The 19,638-nt window shown below is 48.8% G+C and overlaps 1 long non-coding RNA gene across 1 annotated transcript in view; it reads right to left on the bottom strand.

Moving 5' to 3' along the window:
* LOC121848879 overlaps positions 1-19,638 on the bottom strand; it is a 67,248-nt gene that overhangs the window by 24,608 nt on the left and 23,002 nt on the right. Inside the window, exon 3 of the long non-coding RNA XR_006085007.1 lies at positions 4,055-4,131. This is a non-coding gene — a long non-coding RNA (uncharacterized LOC121848879). The remainder of the gene's footprint in view (positions 1-4,054; positions 4,132-19,638) is intronic.

Raw genomic sequence — 19,638 nt, 5'->3', positions numbered from 1 at the left:
GGGGGGAAATGGTCAGGGTGAGGGGAGGGAAGGGAGGGAGCGAGGAGGGGGTAGAGAGTCGAGAGGGGAGCTGAAGGCTCGGTCATAGAGAAAGGTCTTGAGACCGGCCTTGAAGGAGGAAAGGGAGGAAGCGGCGAAGGCACTGGGGATAGAGTTCCAGAGCCTCGGGGCTGAGAGGCTGAAGGCCCGACCACCGATGGTAGGGCGATTGGGGCGGGGGATGTGGAGCAGACCGGAGCCAGAGGAACGGAGGGTACGGGCAGGCAGGTAGGGGGATAGTAGGTCGGAGAGGTAGGAGGGAGCGAGGCCGTGAATGGCCTTGTAGGTGAGGATGAGGATGAGAAGTCTCAAAGCGCTTCATAGAATATACTGTAAAGTGAATTGACCCTGTATTCTGCGGGCGATACGCGGCTGCCGATTGCACACAGCAGTGTCCCCACAAACAGCCGGGGATTGAGTGACCAACTTAATATATATATATATATATATGTAGAGAGAGAGATTTTTTGAAGGAATTATTGTCCCCGGAAAAGTGATCCGCCCATCGACTAACAACCTACTCACTGCCGGGTAAACAGAGGCGTGTGTATGGAACAAGGAAAATTGCCCAACGTTTCGCCTCGGCCCGGGAATCGAACCCAGGTCTCTCGCTTGCGAGGCGAGTGCTCAGGAGAGAATGACTTAAAGTGCTTCATGACCATATAACCGTCGTCAGAATTTGATAGCGTGTCTGAGCACATGACGTTGAAACAACAACAACTCCTTGCATTTTATATCATTTTATATAAGATTTTTTTGTATTTGATATATTTGGCATTTCGCTCGCCCACAAAACATACAGTCCCTACAATTTACAGTATATTCTGTGAAGCGCTTTGAGACGCCTCGATGACGTGATAAGGCGCTGCATCACACGCGAGGATTATTATTCTCATCGCTCTTCATGCGATTGGTTGCGTCCGGCTCAAAGCGCTTGACAGGATTTCGCTGTAAAGTGCAGTGACTGTGCAGTTGTAGGCGAATGTGGCAGCCAATTTCCCGCAAACGGCCACAAAGTGAGTGATCTCCGCCACTGTGAAGCACTCCGGGACCCTATCCCACGTGGCGGGCGCTATATATTGTTGTTGTTGAGACATCTCGAGGAGACGTGATAAGGCACTATATCAAAAGCAAGGATTATTATCATTATTATTATTATTATTGATGAATTTTAGTTGGAGGATTGTTGGTCAAGACCCCGGGAGTAACTCCCTATTCTATTCCAATAGCGCCATAGACCATCCACATCCATCTGAACAGGATGGACTCAGTTTAATGACTCAGCCAAAAGGTGGTACCTATGATCCTTCCCCCACCCCCAACCCTACATTCGACTGTCCAGCGAGATGGGTCGAAGGAGCAGAAGAAGGAAGGAGAATTTAAGGGTTATAATATAATAATATCATAATAATATCATAATAGCACAATAATATAATAATCCTTACATTCAATGCAACACCTCAGACTTCTCAAAGCACTTAAAACACAAAGAGCTTTAACCAAAGACATGGTCAATCAGTCTTGACCACAAGAGTCTATCTATGTACTAAATACTGTACTGTGGGCATGTTTACGCTGGAAAAGAGATTAAGAGGCGACATGATAGCTGTCTATAAGATTCTAAAGGGGCAAAGCAATATAGATCATGTCGGGCTGTTTCAACTTGTCCAGAATAGTAAAACCAGTGGACACGGCCTGCGATGGAAGTCAGGTAAATTCAGAACGAATTTCAGTGAGCGAATAGTGAACCTGTATAACAGGCTCCCGAGGGAGACGGTTGAAGCAGGAAAGGTTGATTCTTTCACACACGGATTAAATTGTTTTCTTTTTAGGAAAAAACATTATGGGATATAGCATTGAGGGAGGTGGAAGGCGAACTAGATGGCCCTTGATCTTTCTTCGTCTAGCGTTTCTTCTGTTCTTACGTTAAAGAGATAGGTTTCTAAAAGAGGTTTAAAGGAAGTGAGAGAAAGCAGATGGGACTTGGTTTAATGCCTCATCCAAAGGACAGCAACTCCAACGATGCAGCTCTCTCCGAACACTGCCTTGGAGTGTCATCCTGGACTATATGTTTTCAAAGTCCTGCTTGAACCCACAACCTGCTGGAGGCAAGAACACTATGTGGATACAGTCCTAGCAGCTCAGTGGTTAGAGCGCTCGCTTCGCAAGCGAGAGGACCTGGGTTCGATTCCCGGGCAGTGGGCGAAACGTTGGGCAAGTTTCCTTACTCCACACACACACACACACACGCCTCTGTTTACCCAGCAGTAAGTAGGAACCCGGTTGTTAAGTCGATTGGTCGATCGCTTTCCGGGAGTAATAATTCCTTCAAAAAATATGCATAATAATAAATTGGTCACTTAAATCCGCAGCTGTTTGTGGGGACACTGCTGTGCGCAATTGGCTGCCTCGATTCACCCACAAAATATACAGTCAATTCACTTTACAGTATGTTCTGTGAAGCGCTTTAAGAAGTCTCGAAGACGTGATAAGGCGCTGTGTCAAATGCGAAGATTATTATTATTATTATTATTATATACTCCATGCCCTGGAACAACTAATGAAGTTACCTATGGACGCATCTAATCTGCATGTGAAAGAATCAACATTTTCTGCTTCAACCCTCTCCCTCGGGAGCCTGTTCCGCAGGTTCACTATTCACTCATTGAAATGGTGCTTGCGTAGATTGGTTCTGAATTTACCCGCCTTCAATCGCAGGCCGTGTCCTCGGGTTTTACTATCCTGGACAAGTTGAAACAGCCCGACGTGATCTATATTGTTTTGCCCCTTTAGAAACTTGCAAACTACATGGAAAAAGTAAACCCATTGCAAACCAGAAGCACTGGTTGAAGCACAAAGCATCAATGCATTTAGGAGGAAACTTGATGCATAGTTGAGGTCGAAAGGAAAAGAAATGCTATACGTGAGGGGGAGAGGGGATAGGATGGGGCAGAGGCTCATGTGGAGTATAAACACCAGCAAAGACTAGTTGAGCCAAATGGTCTGTTTCGCTGCTGTAGAGTCTGTGTAATTCTATATAATATGTAAACCATGTGTTTACATGATCCCTTTGTTGGATGTCAATTATATAATTAACTACACAGTCTAAGCTACAAAATCATAGTACAAGTCTAATACATAGTCAAGACGACAGTTCAATGTAGCGCTGGGTGGGGGTGGGGGGGGGGTTGCTTTGTAGGAGGTACTTTGGATGAGACATTAATCCCAGGTCTCATCTGCCCGTTGAGGTGTCTGTGGGGACGCTGCTGTGCGCAATTGGCTGCCGTGTTTCGCCCACAAAACACACAGTCAATTCACTTTACGCTGTATCCTGCGAAGCGCTTTGAGACATCCCGAAGACGTGATAAGGCTCTGTATCAAATGCGAGGGTTATTATTACCACGAAGGCACCCGTACACGTTTTGCACCTGCCGTGTAATCCAGTTACATTTGCACATGGTTCACACAGGGCACACGGTGCAGCTGTGTTTTCACGTGGTTTACACGTACTGAATAACACAGCTGTTTTCACAAGGTTTGCACATGGTGAATAACACAGCCGAGGCTTCAACATGGTTCACGACAATTGTGAGCAGAGAGACAGGACGGGACTGGTAACAACTAGAAAAAACAGCCCCTTATAATAATCATAATAAAAATAAAAATAATAATCCTTGCATTTGATATAGCAACTTATTACATCTTTGAGACGTCTCAAAAGCGCGTCACAGAATATACTGTAAAATGAATTGACTGTATATTTTGTGGGCGAAACGCGACAGCCATTTGCGCATAGCAGCGTTCCTATAAACAGTCGTGGATTGAAGTGACCAATTTATTATTGTTTTTTTTCTTGAGGGCTTATTATGAGGTGTGTGTGTGTGGAGTAAGGAAACTTGCCCAAGGTTTCCCCCTGGCCGGGAATCGAACCCAGGTCCTCTCGCTTGCGAGGCGAGCGCTCTAACCACTGAGCTACAGGCCTCCTGGTCATACCTGGTAAACTGAAACTACTCACCGTAACCTGTCACAGCAGAAGCTAACCCCAAACCAGGGGCCCTCTTGTTGTCCTGTCTTTCCTCACGCCAAAAAAACCTACAGGCAAAGAGCGAAAGATGAAATCAGACTAAGTTGGCTCCAACCTACAAAGCTTCGTCTGTCATTCAACCGTCTCCAAATTATGATTAAAACTTGAAATTGAAAGTTAGGCCGCTGCCCAACAACCTGGAAGGTAGACCTTGGCGAGAAGGAGAGACCATTCCTTCTCTAATGATAACTAAAACGTATCACATTTTCCCCCCATCCATCTCACCGCCTCGTTGGATAACGTACGTAGGAGGATTACAACCAATAACACGGGTTTTTAAATCCCTCCATTCCCTCGCACCTCCCTACCTCTCCGACCTACTTACCCCCCACCACTCCATCACCCGCTGCCTCCGCTCAGCCTCCTGTGCATCCCTCGTCCCCTCCTTCGCTCCACCATCGGTGGCCGCGCCTTCAGCCACTACGCCCCGAAACTCTTCCCCTCAATCCCTCCGCCTCGCCCCCCTCCCTCCCCACTTTCAAATCCCGCCTGAAGACCTTCCTTTTTGATCGTGCTTACGGTCACCCCCCCTTCCTGGCCCCCTGGCTCAGGGTCAGATTCTGGGACCCTACCCCGTGTGAAGGGCGCTATTTAAGTGCAAGTTGTTGTTGAGTATTATACCCGGTACTCAATCCACGACTGTTTGTGGGGACGCTGCTGTGCGCAATTGGCTGCTGCGTTTCGCCCACAAAATATACGGTCAATTCACTTTACAGGAATATTCTGTGAAGCGCTTTGTGATGTCTCGAAGACGTGATAAGGCGCTACATCAAATGCAAGGACTGTTACTATTATTAGTAACACGCAGTATGGTACATAATAATCAGAGCATTATATAACGATAATAATAATCCTTGCATTTGATATAGCGCTTTTCACGTCTTCGAGATGTCTCAAAGCGCTTCACAGAGTATACTGTAAAGTGAATTGTCTGCATATTTGTGGGCGAAATACAGCAGCCAATTGCGCACAGTAGCGTCCCACAAACAGTCGTGGATTGAAGTGACCAATTTATTATTGTTTTTTATCTTGAGGGATTATTATTATTATTAATAATAATAATTATAATTATTATTGTTATTAATAATTATTATTGATTATTATTATATGCAGTGTGGATACATTTAAAAGGAAAGTTTGATGCACAGATGAGGCCGTGCGTCATACCCAGTGACGCATGGTATCTTATCTAATAATCACAGGAGTGTTACTCCTTCTTGCTTCTTGCATGTGTTATTTCTCTGCTGCCTTCAACACTGTTGACCACATCATCCTTCTCCGCTCCAGATGCAACACCTGCCTTTTCGTTCCCCCCAGGCCACTGCCCAGGGCCCCAGACGCAGTCTTCAAGTGAGACAGCGAACTACGTGCGCTCCCACCAACATAGTTCACTGCATTCGCTGCTCATGATGTGGTCTCCTCTATCGGTTGAGACCAGATGCAGATTGGGCGACCGATTTACCGAACACCTCCGTTCTGTGTCCGCGAGCAAAACCCTGAGCTTCCGGTTTCCTGCCACATCAACTCTCCCTCCCACTCGCACTCTGACCTCTCCGTCCACGGTCTCCTCCGCTGTTCCAATGAGCCACAGCGCAAGCTCGAGGAGCAGCACCTCATCTACCTGCTGGGGGACCTCACAGCCCTCTGGCCTCAATATTGATTTCAATAATTTCAGACCCTAACAGCTCACCTTCCTTCTCCCCCTCTTCTGTGACCATTACCACATCATCTGGGTCCCTCTCAGCCCTGAGGCTCTGGAACTCTATCCCCCAGTGCCTTCACCGCTTCCTCCCTTTCCTCCTTCAAGGTCGGTCTCAAGACCTTTCTCTTTGACCGAGCCTTCAGCTCCCCTCTCGACTCTCTACCCCCTCCTCGCTCCCTCCCTTCCCTCCCCTCACCCTGACCATTTCCCCCCAATGCTCGGGTCCTGACCCAACTGTACAGCGCCTTGGAACGTCCTCCCGACGTGAAAGGCGCTCTATAAATGGAATCTTGTTGTTGTTGTCCCAGACACACCACTTCTCTCTCAGGTCTGCCTGCTTTGTTGCAATTTCACCGCACCCTTCGTTTTGCACCATTAACACCTCTTTAGCCCATCATCCCCTTGTCGTCTACCCCATTTTCTTCTTTGTCTTCCTTGCCCTGCGTCCCCCTCTTTCCGTTAGCCCTTAAAAGCCTCTCCCCCTTCCGACACGCCCCATTTCTGACGAAGGGTCGTGGACCCGAAACGTTGACTCACTTTCCTTTCTCCATAGATGCTGCCCTGACCTGCTGAGTGTTCCCGGCGGCTTCTGTTTTTGTTATCCTTCTCACTGTTTCTCCTCTTAGCTCCAACTTCATGGCTCTCACCTCTTCTGGTTTCACTCTTATCTCTCCCATCGTTTTGTGCTTTGGCTCTGTCCCGCACTGTCACATAATAATCCTTGTCATAGTAATCCTCGCATTCGATACGACGCCTTATCACTTCTTCGAGACGTCTCAAGGCGCTTCACAGAATACACGGTCGAGCGAATTGACCGTATATTTTGTGGGCAAAATGCAGCAGCCAATTGCGCACAGAGGAGTCCCACAAACATTCGTGGATTGAAGTGGCCACTTTATTATTTTCTTTTTTTTGAAGGAGTTATTACCCCGCGGAAAAGCCATCCGCCGATCGACTAACAACCGGGTTCCTTTTTGCTGCCTGGTGTGGAGTAAGGAAATTCACCCAACATTTCATCCTGGCCGGGAATCGAACCCAGGTCCTCTCGCTTGCGAGACGTGTGCTCTAACCACTGAGCTGCAGGACTCCACATGTGGTATTGCTCTGGGCTCTATCCTTGGTCCTCTCCTTTTTAATATCTATGCTCAGCAATGTCATCTGCAACGTGGGGCTAACTTCCACATGGATGACACCCAACTCTATCTCTCTGTCTCCATCCTCAATTCCAGGACAACTGCTGTTCTGACCATTTGCCTGTTGGACGTCAAGTCCTGGATGAACTCTAACTTTCTCCAGTTGAACGTCGACAACTCAAAGGCTCTTCTGCTTGGCTCCCGTCAAAGCCTCGACATGAAAGGGCTCCATGTAAATCGTAGTATCACGCAGCACAGAAAGAGGCCATTCGGCCCATCGTGCCTGTGCTGGCTCTTTGAAAGAGCTGTCCAAATTAATCCCACTCCCCCAACCCCGCTCTTTCCCCACAGCCCTGCAAATTTGTCCTCCCCAAATATCTACCCACTTCTCTTCTTGATAGCTCTTATCAAATCTGCTTCCACCCACCCTTTCAGGCAGTGCATTTCAGATTCCGAACAACTCGCTGTGTGAAAACATTTCTCCTCATCTCCCCTCTGGTTCTTTTGACAACTGTCTTAAATCTGCGTCCTCTGGTTACCGCAAATGCAATTTGTTGTTGTTATTTCAAAAGCCCTCCCCACTCCGTCACAACTCTGCCAAATATAGTCGGCTTCACATACACACACACACACACACATACATCCACGACTCATTCGGAAGCCAGACTGACAGCATTTGCTGTGTGGACCAGATGTAATAATGCAGGATCCAATGCCAGGCACTCACTCTGCCTACAACAACAACTTGCACTTTGTAGCACCCTCCATGCAGGGTAAGTCTCAGAGCGCGTAACAGTATCAGAGCCTGACTCCCCTGGGGGTGGGGGTGTGGGTCGAAGAGGAAGGTTTTCAGGCTGGAGTTGAAAAAGGGGAGAGAGGGGGCAAGGCGGAGGGACTGAGGGAGAGCGTTCCAGAGTTTTGGGGCGCAGCGGCTGAAAGTGCGACCTCCGATGGTGGGGCGGAGGGTGCGAGGGATGAGCAGGAGGCCGGTGCGAGTCGATTGGGGAGTGAGGAGGTCGGGAGGTGTCAGGGAGTGAAGGGATTTGAACACACGTCAGAGGATCTTGAAGTCGATCTGTTCGGTGATGGGGGCAGCCTGGGCCAGAACTGGTGGGATGTGGGCACGGAGTTTGTCCCCGGTCAGTATGGCGGGCGGCAGAGTTTCTGAATGTGCTGGATCTTTTGAATGGTGGAGCTGGGGAGACCGGCGAACCTGGAGTAATCCAAGCGGGAGGTGACAAAGGCATGCCCGAGGGCTTCGGCTGCATTTCCCTACATAAAATTCCCTCTTAAGAGACCTCCAACCACGTCCTCTTCAACGAATGCACTTCCAATTCATTCCACACTCTTAGACAACGTTCTGGGAGAATGTTTTACCCCTCTGACTCGCTCTCAACTATCTCAACTCACACTTCCACTTGACACCGATTGGTGATCCAATCGGAATCTGCACCTTAAAACTTTGCCATCCTACAGGTCCCCATGAGAGGTCACTAGAGAGCACTTGATTCTCCCCACTCAGAACCATGGTTGGATGGTTGGTTAGAGTCCTGTAGCTCAATGGTTAGAGGCCTCGCAAGCGAGAGGACCCGGGTTCGATTCCTGGGCAGGGCGAAACATTGGGGAGGTTGCCTTACTCCACACACACGGCTCCGTTTACCTAGTAGTAAGTAGTAGGAACCGGTTGTTAGTCGAGTGGCAGATCGCTTTTCCGGGGGTAATAATTCCTTCTAAAAAAAATATTAATAAATTAATCGCTTCAATCCACGACTGTTTGTGGGGACGCCGCTGTGCGCAATGGGCTGCGGGTTTCGCCCACAAATATACAGTCAATTCACTTTACAGTGAAACAATAATAAATTGGTCATTTCAATCTACGACTGTTTGTGGACATTGCTGTGCGCAATGGGCTGCCGGGTTTCGCCCACAAAATATACAGTCAATTCACTTTACAGTGAAACAATAATAAATTGGTCATTTTCAATCTACGACTGTTTGTGGGACATTGCTGTGCGCAATTGGCTGCCGCGTTCGCCCACAAATATACAGTCAATTCACTTTACAGTCTATTCTGTGAAGCGCTTTGGGACGTCCTCCCGACGTGAAAAGCGCTATATCAAATGCAAGGATTATTATTATTATTATTATTGAGGCGCGATATCAAATGCAAGGATTATTGTTATTACTATTATCCAATCTCAAAACCGTGCTGTGCAGAAGGTGGAAGCTTTGATTTACATTTCGACCTCGTGAGGTCTCGTCTCTCGGTCACAATGATCACAAGTATGTCAGTTCAAGCCCCATGTTGGGAATTTGAGCTCAAGGTCCAGTAGATTACCGGTTGGGGGGGGATGGGGGGGGGGGTGGTGGGGGGAGTGTTCAGGGGTTGGAGTGCAATATTGTCCAAGGTGCCATTTTTCAGATGAGACATTAAACCAAGGTGGTGTTGGCCTGTTCAGGAGGGTATTGAAGATGGGCAAGTTTCCTTATCCCAAATAATTTGCGGGTGAAACGCGGCAGCCAATTGCACACGGCAGTGTCCCACATACCGTCGTGGATTGAGTGACCACATTATTTTTTTCAGGGATTATTATCCCCCGGAAAAGCGATCCACCAATCGACTAATAAACCGGGTTCCTACTTACTGTTGGGCAAACAGCGGCGTGCGGAATAAGGAAACTTGCCCAACATTTCGCCGTGTATTATACTGTAAAGTGAGTTGACTGTATTTTCGTGGGCGAAATGTGGCAGCCAAGTGCGCACAGCAGCGTCCCCACAAACAGTGGTTGATTGTAGACAGGGTAGATGCAGAGAGAGAGAGAGAGAGAGAGAGATGAACTCCACTGATTAGCGAGACAGTAGCTAAGGGAGGCATCAATTAAGCATCATCACAGGAAATAGGAAGGTTGTTTAACAAAAGGTTTTTCACACCAAAGGTTGGCAGAATGTGCCAGCTTTGCCAGGAGTGAAGGGCGAGCTGGTGTTGTCAAAACCGAGTCTGTAGCAGCTGACAAGGAATCACATAAATAATCTGATAATTCAGTGTTAATAATCTTAAAGGATCTGGGGAAACGGATTAGAGTAGAGAGCTCCAGTGGGGGGGGGCGGGGGGGGGGGGGGTGTCGAGCACCAGCGCAGACACGATGGGGGGGTGAGGGGGGGAGAGAGCAGGGAATGGGGTTTCGAGTAGAGAGCTCCAGTGGGGGAGCGAGCACCAGCGCAGACACGAGGAATGTTGTAATCACTTTGCCAAGCTAACCTGCCGCAGTGAAGCAGTGCAGCTCAGTGTGACAGCATTTGCTCACCGTCTCTCGCCAGCCGCAGCCTGAGATCCAAGCAATTCATCAGTAATCGATACGTTAGAAGAACGTCCCATCACTTCAGATCTACCTCCCGCAGGCCTATTGCTGTAATCGTCTAACTCAGCCCTCCCTACAAGTATCCATGCATTCAATAACAATAATAATCCTTGCATTCGATACAGCGCCTTATCACATCTTCGAGACGTCACAGAATCCCTTGTAAAGCGAATTGACTGTGTACTTTGTGGGCGAAACGTGGCAGCCAATTGCGCCCAGCAGCGTCCCACAAACAGTCGAGGATTGAAGTGACCAATTTATTCTATGTATTTTTTTTGAAGGAATTATTAGCCCCAGAAAAGCGATCCGCCAATCCACTAATAACCGGGTTCCTACATACTGCTGGATAAACAGAGGCGTGTGTGTGGAGAAAGGAAACTTGGCCATCATTTTGCCCTGAATATATTGTGCTTCATCACGTCTTCGAGACATCTCAAAGGGTTTCACAGAATATACTGTAAAGTGAATTGATTGAATATTTTGTGGGCTATTCTCTGCACAAATTGACCTTCTACAAAATACACAGTCACTACACTTCTTTCGCCCTGCCCGGGAATCGGACCCAGGTCCTCTCGCTTGCGAGGCGAGCGCTCTAACCGCTGAGCTACAGGACTCCACAATAACAACAACCTGCACATGTCTACATAGCACCTCTCATGTAGTTCACTGTGTCAAAGCACTGTACAGCGATACAGCCCGAGTTTAAGTACACGGTTGGGGAGATGGGGTGGGGACAAAGGCCCAGTCGAAGCAGTAGGATTTTTTAAGAGGCGTTTGAAAGCGGCAAGACAGAGTGGGGTGCAAAGAGTATTGAAGAGAGTGGAGGTTCTGTGGCTGAACAACGACAACAACAAATTCCAAATTACAAGGGGTACAATCTTAAAATTCGAGCCAGGCCATTTAGGAGTGAAAACAGGAGGCAGTTTTTTCACCCGAAGGGCAGCGGAACTGGAACTCTCTTCCTGACTCGAAGGGTTGTGGATTATGGATCCATTCACATCTTCAGGACTGAGGTGGATGGATATTTGTTAGGTCAGGGTTATTAAGGGGATACAGGGAAAGGGCAGATAATTGGACTTGGGTACAGATCGGCGATGTTCTTATAGAATGTCAGAACAGGCTCGAGGGGCTGAATGGCCTCCTCCTGTTATGAAGCAAACCAGAGTGAGTTGGAGGAGCCGCACGAGTGGAGGTCATAGAGTTAGGGTGCAGTCAATTTGTGGAGGCTTCAAAAAGTTAGAAGTATCTTAACTTCAATCCACTGGGGGAATAAGGAGCCACTGGAGTCTGGCGTTGGAATGAATGGATTTACGAATCATAGAACATTACAGCACAGAAGGAGGCCATTCGGCCCATAGTGCCTGTCCCGGCTTTTTGGAAGAGCTGCCCAATCAGTCCCTACTCCCTCCCCCGTTCTTTCCCCCACATCCTTGCAAATGTTTCCTCTTCAAGTACCTATCCAATTCCCTTCTGAAAGTTGTTATCGAATCTGCTTACACCGGTCTTTCAGGCAGTGCATTCCAGACCGTAACAACTCTCTGTGTAAAAACATTCCTCCTCGTCTCACCTCTCCTCTGGTTCTTTGGCCAATTATCTTAAATCTATGGGTTTTGGTTACCGACCCACCCGCCAATAGAAACAGTTTCTCCCTCTCTACTCCATCCAAACCCCTCATAATTTCGAACACCTCTATTAAAATCTCTATTAAATCTCCCCCTCTCCCCTCTAAGGAAAACAATCCCATGAAATATGACGAGAATGTGGAACTCACTGGCGGAAGCTGCGGATCGAGGCAAATCACCTCAACATACCGCATTTAAGTGCAAAACTGATGTATACATGAGGGAGAAGGCAACCACGAGGCGTGAGAGAGGAGAACAGAAGGGGTAGGTAGAGGGTTGTGTGGAGTATAAACCCCAGCAAGGACTAGTTGAGCTGAATGGTCTGTTCTCGCATCGTACTGTATCGCGATCACTGAAAAAAAATTGGTCACTCAATCCACGACTGTTTTGAGGGGCCGCGCAATTGGCTGCCACGTTTCTGCCACAAAAACACACAGTCAATTGACTTGACAGTGTGTCCCGTGAAGCTCTTTGAGACGTCTCGGAAGACGGGATAAGGCGTTGTATCAAATGCAAGGATTATTAGTGTTGTTAAAAGGCTTCACAATAATTACAGTCTAGAGTGTAAGTGACTGCGTTTTGCAGACAATCACAGCGGCCCATTTGTGCCCAGCAAAGTCGCTCCAAACAGCCCTTAATCTCCAGTCTCTTTCGTAATCAGATTCGAAGAATTCCCTCAACCCAGCACATGACCATCGCTAGAGATACCGCTTGCCAAACCTTCTCAGCGTAACCAGGGAGATGGGCAGTAAATGCCAGCCAGCCCTGCTGATTTCATCCATGGCACGTGACGAGCAAACAAAAAAAAAACGATTGACCGGGTTTTGCTGGGAGGATCGTCAGTCAGGACACAAAATAGGAGAGGATTGTCAACCGGGACAAACTCCTTTCTGTTCACCAACAGTGCCATGTCGGGACTTAGAACTCGTGTAGTCTAAGCTGACGTTCCAATGCAGTGCTGGGGGGAGCGTTGCATTGTCAGAGGTGACATCCTTTGGATAAGACGCTAAACCGAGGCACTGTCCTGCCCGTTCATGCGGACATCAAAACCTCACGGCACTGTGGAAAAGAGAAGGGAAGTTTCTCCCGGTATCCTGGTCAGAAATCCCCCACACCCGCCCGACCCCCGAAATAAAATTGGTCATTCACTCTCTATGGGTGTCACGTGTTTCGTCGCTGTGCGCAATTTACTGCCGTGTTCGACCACAAGGTACAGAGTTAATCCTGTGAAGGGCTTTGAGATGTCCTGCTGGGGTGAAAGGCTCTGTACCGAATGTAAGGACGGTTATATATTATCTTTAACGTCCGTCTGAACAGTTCAGTGTCTCATCCAAACGTGTGACGCCTCTGATAAAGGCAAAGCTCTCATATCACTGTTGGAATACTTTTGTTTTTAATCTCTTGATTTGTTTTAGTTTTTTTAAGCAAAGGTAATTCCTTCCATCCTATCTCTTTAACTCATTTCTAATTGCCTTCCTCTCCCCCCCAGAAAACTGTCTGAATTATTAGGGGAACTAAACAACAACAACAACTTGCATTTACACAGCACCCTCTCCCCACAACCCCCACCCCCCATACGCTGCGTAGCGTCCCAGAGCGCTTGACACTGGACGGTGCATGACTCCGAGCCGGGGGGAGAATGGGGGAGGTGACCGTAGGCACGGTCGAAGAGAAAGGTCTTCAGGCGTGACCTGAAGATGGGGAAGGAAGGGGGCGAGGCGGATGGGATAGAGGGAGAGTGATCCAGAGATTCGGGGCGCAGTGGCTGAAACGGGGCCACCGATGGTTGAACGGAGGGCACGAGGGACATGCGGGAGGCCGGAGCCGATCGAGGGCAGGCAGCGGGTTGCGGGTTGGGTGGGGGGTGGGGGGCGGTAAGCAGGTCGGAGAGCTGGGGGGGGGGTGCCAGGGTGTGAAGGGATTTGAAGATGAACAAATGCCCGCCCCCATCCCAGCTCATAGATCAGAAGAGTCAAACAGACGTGTCCAAAAGCAACAGTTCAAAGAAATATTTGAGGAATTCGAGACGGTAGCAAATGCCATATCGGAAGAATCTCAATCCAGACCCTCCAATTCCTAACATTTTCGTGGATCTCAGAATCCCAATTCTCATCCTTTACCCGTTTTCCCAGAGGACAGAGTTCAAAATCCTCGTCCTCGCCTTCAGGGCCCTCCACGGCCTTGCCCCCTTTCTGCCTCAATGACCCGCTGACCTCATATCAACCCGTCCGCTCCCTCCGCTCAGCGGGCTCCAGCCTGCTCCACGTCCCCCGCCTTGCCTGCCCCACCGTCGGTGGTTGGGCCTTCAGCCTCTCCGCCCTTTGGAACTCCACCCCACAGTCCCTTCGCCTCGCTCCTCTTCGACCGCGCCTTCGATCACCCTCCTACCCCCACCCTCCCTGCCCTCCATCCCCTCTTGATCCCAACCGCCCCCCCCAACCCCCACCCACCAGCTTGGGTCCAAATCCCTGACCGTCCAACGCCTCGGGACGTCCTCCCGACGTGAGAGACGCCGTGTAAATACAGTGTAATTTGCTGTTGTTGTTCACAATAGTTTTTATTAGAGTTATCTGATGACCTGCGGAAGGGAAGGAAAGGAGGGGGTGTGGGCAGAGGAGGGTTTGAGGTGTGTGTTGGGGGGGGACAGGGAAGGGCGCGCGTGTGTGTGATGGGGTGGGAGGTGGGGGAGGGGGAAAGGAGTGGGGAGTGGGGGAAAAGAGGGAGGTGATGGATGGTGATGGAAAGCAGACGTTAGCTAGTTTTTTTTTGTATGGAAAAAAACAAATTACGCAATAAATTGCCGTCAGGTTTAAGAATCTAAAGGCGGTGGCGGAGAGGAGAGGGGGGGGTGGGGTGGGGTGGGGGGGGGAATGGAAGGAGGGAGGGGAGGGAGGGAATTAATAGAGCGATTAAAAAAAAAATTCCTTTTATACTTCTCCCTTTCAAAAAAAAAAGCCACGTAGGCTCACGTTGAAACGACCTTTTGATAAAAGGAGGGGAGGTGGAGGGGGAAGAGGAGAGGGGTCGTGGGAGGAGGGAGGGAGGGGTCTGCAGTACAGTCACATAAACCTTGACCCTGCCTTGGCTCAAAAGAATTAACGCTCTTGAGTGGGACCCATCATTCACAGGTCCTCTCGCGCTGCCGACCACTAACAACAACAGAAAATCCTCGCTTCCCAAATCCTCCTGATCTCAAATAACATGACCGCTGGTATAGGAATCACGTGACTTACTCTCGCTCTCCCTCTCTCTCTCTCTCTCGCTCTCTCTCTCTATCTTTCTTTCCATCTGTCTGGCTCTTTTCCTCCGAGCAAACCATACCTTCGCGATTCAATTCGACCTCCCGCACCAGCACCGCCCGCCCGCCCCCACACGCACCCCCCGCCACGCTCCCCGCCACCCAGCCCTACCACGAGTCCACTGCCGCTCCTAATGACTTGACATTGCAGCAGAGAGAGAGAGAGAGAGAGAGAGAGGGGGGGGGGGGGGGAGAGCGAGAGAGAGAGAGAGAGAGAGAGAGCGAGAGAGAGCATGGGAACAGGTCACCCTTGAAAAGCAAAGTCTTAATACTTGGCCCGTTACCATGGAAGCAGATACGTTTCCTTAGACTACTTACCTCTAGATGTCACGAGCTTCTCCCTTTTGTGATGGGGAGGGAGGGGAAGGAAGGAGGGGGTGTGGGGAGGGTGTGATGGAAAGAGCGAGAGAGAGAGAGAGAGAGCGAGAGAGGGAGAGAGAGAGCAAGAGATTTTCTTCATTTGGATCGAACTTGCCTCTCCCTGTCAGCCTCCAGCGGCAGCTATTGGTCTGGACTCCTTTGCTCGGTCGGTCCACGGGGCATGTTTGATGTAGCCCACCCTCGCTCCATCCGTGACATGCCAGTCGGCTGGGACTGCACTTGGGAGGGGAGGGGAGTGTGCGCGTGTGTGCGCGTGCGTGTGCTCGTGTGGGGGCTGTGGAGCGGTAGGGGGGTCGTGGGGAGGGAGGAGGATGGTGGTTGGGGGGGGGGGGCGAGGTAGCTCATGTGGTGGTGGCAAGCGGGGAGGAGAAGGAGGAGTTGGGTTGGCGGGTGGGGGGGGAGAGGGAATGGAGAGAGAGAGAGAGAGCACTGAAGCAGCCGGTGACTCTTGTTAGAAGCAGTCTGCACAATCCGGTATTGTGCCTTTTTAAGCCATCGATCGACCGACCGACCGACCGACTGACTGACTGGCTCTCATGTCCTGGGTCGCTCTCTCGCTGGCTCTCTCGCTCTCGCCTGCGTGCAGTTTGATAGCTGAGCCAAGCACTTTTCAGTCTAAAAGTAGCACGCGGGAGCCAAATGCCTTAGCTTTATTCCAGATAGTTTTCGGAGCATTCGCTCGTGTCTGCGTCACTCTCCAGTGAATTCGTTTTTCTTTTAAAATAAAACCCCTTTCGACCGCAGACACAGTTGAATCGTCAACCTCACACACACACACGCATCAACAGACTCGCATACACACACCAACAGACACACACACTCACACAGACACACACACACACACAGAGGCCCAGGATTTCACTCAGCCCCGAGAGACGGACCATTTTGTCTCTTTCACAAAAAAAAACAACAGCAACTTTGCACTTATATAACACCCTCCACACAGAATAGAGTCTCGGAGCGATTAAAAAAGACTAACAACTGTGGCTGAGCGAGAGCTCGTTAAATCTGCGTCTAAAATAAAAGCAAACCAACTCGGCAAATCAAGGCCGGATTCCTATTTTTTTTCCCTTCTTAAATCTACGCCGTCTTCCAATTTTAAACACAAACAAACAAACAAACAAGCAAGCAGATCTAACAGGGTAAGACTGGGTGGAATTTCTGGTCTCGGACACACACACACATTTTCTCCCCAAGTTAATTGGGACCCGAGTTTATTTTTTTTGAAAATGCACAGTCACTACGCTTCACAGTCAAATCCCGCAAAGTGCTTTGAGTTGCCTGCCTGACGTGAAAGGTGCTGCATCAAATGCAAGGAGCGTGGTTAAAAAAAAATGAAAACGCGGTTGTTAGTCGATTGGCGGATGGCTTTTCCGGGGGTAATAACCTTTCCAAAAGCAAATAGTAAGTTGCGAGGACTGCTGTGCGCAATTGGCTGCCGCGTTTCGCCCACACAATGCACAGTCAATTCACTTTACAGTGTATTCCGTGAAGCGCTTTGAGACGTCTCGAAGACGCGATGAGGCGCCGCATCAAATGCAAGGACTCTCTTATTCACGTGAGGGTTTTGTCATTCTGCTCGGAGCAATAATGTGAGTCTTTTTCTTTGTCATTCTTACATTTTAACTGCACTTAACGTAACTTTGGGCATGGCGGGGGGGTGGGGGGAAGAGGAACAAGCTTTGAAATCAGGTGTTTTTCCATTGTGCCCTCTTTTAACATACGAAAAGACCTTTCTTTCCCCCTCCCACCACCAGGCACAATGTAACTCTGTCTTTAAAAGGTTGTTAATATTGTATGCTTACAACAAAAGCAACAACAAGAGAACGTGTGAGGGGGGAGTGGGGTGGGAGGGTGGGGGGCGAGAAGGAGACATAGGGAGAAAACAAGTGAGATGAAAGGTTCAAATTGAGGGCTTTTTGAGTCAACCGTTTGCACTATTATCCTGGGTGACCAAAATGTCCTGGTAACCATTACAACGTCTAATAAAGTCTTAATCTGATGATTTTTTCCCTAGATAATAGGGTATATAATATCATGACTTTTCGGGTACCCTGTACATGCCCTGCAGTGTGCATCATTGTAATAATAATAATAATACTTGCATTTTTATATCGCGCCTTATCACGTCTTCGGGATGTCTCTCAAAGCGCTTCACAAAATATACTGCAAAGTGAATTGACCGTATATTTTGTGGGCGAAACATGGCAGCCAATTGCCCCACCACAGCAGCGTCCCACAAACAGTCGTGGGTTGAGTGACCGAATTATTATTATTATCATTGTTTTAATGCAGGGATTATTGGCCCGGGAAAAGCGATCTGCCAATCACCAAACAACCGGGTCCCTACTTATTGCGAGGTAATCAGAGGTGGGTGTGCGGAGTAAGGAAACTTGCCTAAGGTTTCGCCCTCTCCGGGAATCAAATCCTTGCAAGGCGATCGCTCTAACCACTGGGCTACAAGACTCCAAAAATCCCCAGTCATACATTCCCTTCCTGCTCCCTGTACTCTCACCCCACTTAGCGAACATTCTCCACCTCAAACTTATTCCTCAATCTTGTGGAGAACCTTTCCATCGCTCAGTCTTTCTTTCCTCTGATACTTTCCAGAGGCCAGAACCAGATTAAAATCATTTCACATTTATTCTCCCCACCACCACCACATGTGTCCTGGATACAACATCTGGACTTCTCAGCCTATCTCAGTCGTGATCTCGCCTCAGCTCAGACAGTTGTAGGTTTCTAATAATAACATAATAATAATCCTTGCATTTCATACAGCGCCTTATCGCGTCTTCGAGACGTCTCAAAGTGCTTCACAGAATATACTGTAGTGAATTGACTGTGTACTCTGTGGGCAAAACACGACAGCCAATTGCTCACAGCAGCGTCCCACAAACAGTCGTGGACTGAGTGACCAAATTATTTTATTTATTTTTATTTAAAACTATTACATTAGTAACCCTGGAAAAGCGATCTGCCAATTGACTAACAAGCGGTTCCTACTTATTGCTAGGTGAACAGAGGCGTGTAGAGTAAGGAAACTTGCCTAAAGTTTCGTCCCACCTGGGAAACAAACCCATGTCCTTTCGCTTGTGAGACGAGTGCTCTAACCACTGAGCCACAGGACTCCACAGGGGGTTTGATCTCGAGCTCACAGCCTCACAGTTGATCTATATAAATGACCTGGACTTGGTACAGAGAGTACAATTTCCAAGTTTGGAGATGAAACTAAACTAGGAAAAGTAGCAGACTGCAAGAGGACATCGACAGCCTGGTAAGATGGGCAGACACGTGGCAGATGAAGTTTAATGTGGAGAAATGCTAAGTGATGCATTTTGAGAGGAAGAATGAGGAGAGGCAATATAAGCTGATGGTACAATCTTAAAGGGGGTGAAGGAACAGAGAGACCTGGGGGTTCATATCAGTAAATCTTTGAAGGTGGCAGAACAGGCAGATAAAGCTGTTAAAAAAGCATACGGGATACTGGGCTTTATAAAGAGGGGCATAGAATATAAGACTCAGGAAGTTATGATGAACCTTTACAAAACATCAGCTAAAATACTTGCTTGTCTGGCATCTCAGAATCACAGTACAGGAACGGTACTCGCTGGAGCTCTCAACTGTAACCCCATTCGCATTGCTCTCTCCCTATCGGGTCTGTGCTGGTTAGACCTCAGCGAGAGACTGTGTTCATTTCTGGGCCCCACACATTGCCTGAAAGGGCGGTGGAAACCGATTCGATAACAACTTTTAAGAGAGAAGTAGATAATTATTTGGGGAGGACAAGTTTGCAGGGCTATGGGGAGAGAGCGGGGGAGTGGGATTGAATTGGGTAGCTTTTCAAAGAACCGGCACAGAAATGGCTGGCCGAATGGTCCCGCTCCAGTGCTCTCCCAGGCTGGGGAACTGAACTCTGCACCGTCAGAAGTGCCGTCCTCGGGATGAGACGTCAAACCAAGGTCCCCCGGTCTGTCCGTTCAGGCGGACGTCAAAGACCGGTGATGCTGGAAAAGAGAA

Source organism: Callorhinchus milii, unplaced genomic scaffold, assembly GCF_018977255.1.
Source record: "Callorhinchus milii isolate IMCB2004 unplaced genomic scaffold, IMCB_Cmil_1.0 Scaffold4, whole genome shotgun sequence".
NCBI classification, from domain to species: domain Eukaryota; kingdom Metazoa; phylum Chordata; class Chondrichthyes; order Chimaeriformes; family Callorhinchidae; genus Callorhinchus; species Callorhinchus milii.
This window is presented reverse-complemented; position numbering and strand designations above follow the sequence as displayed.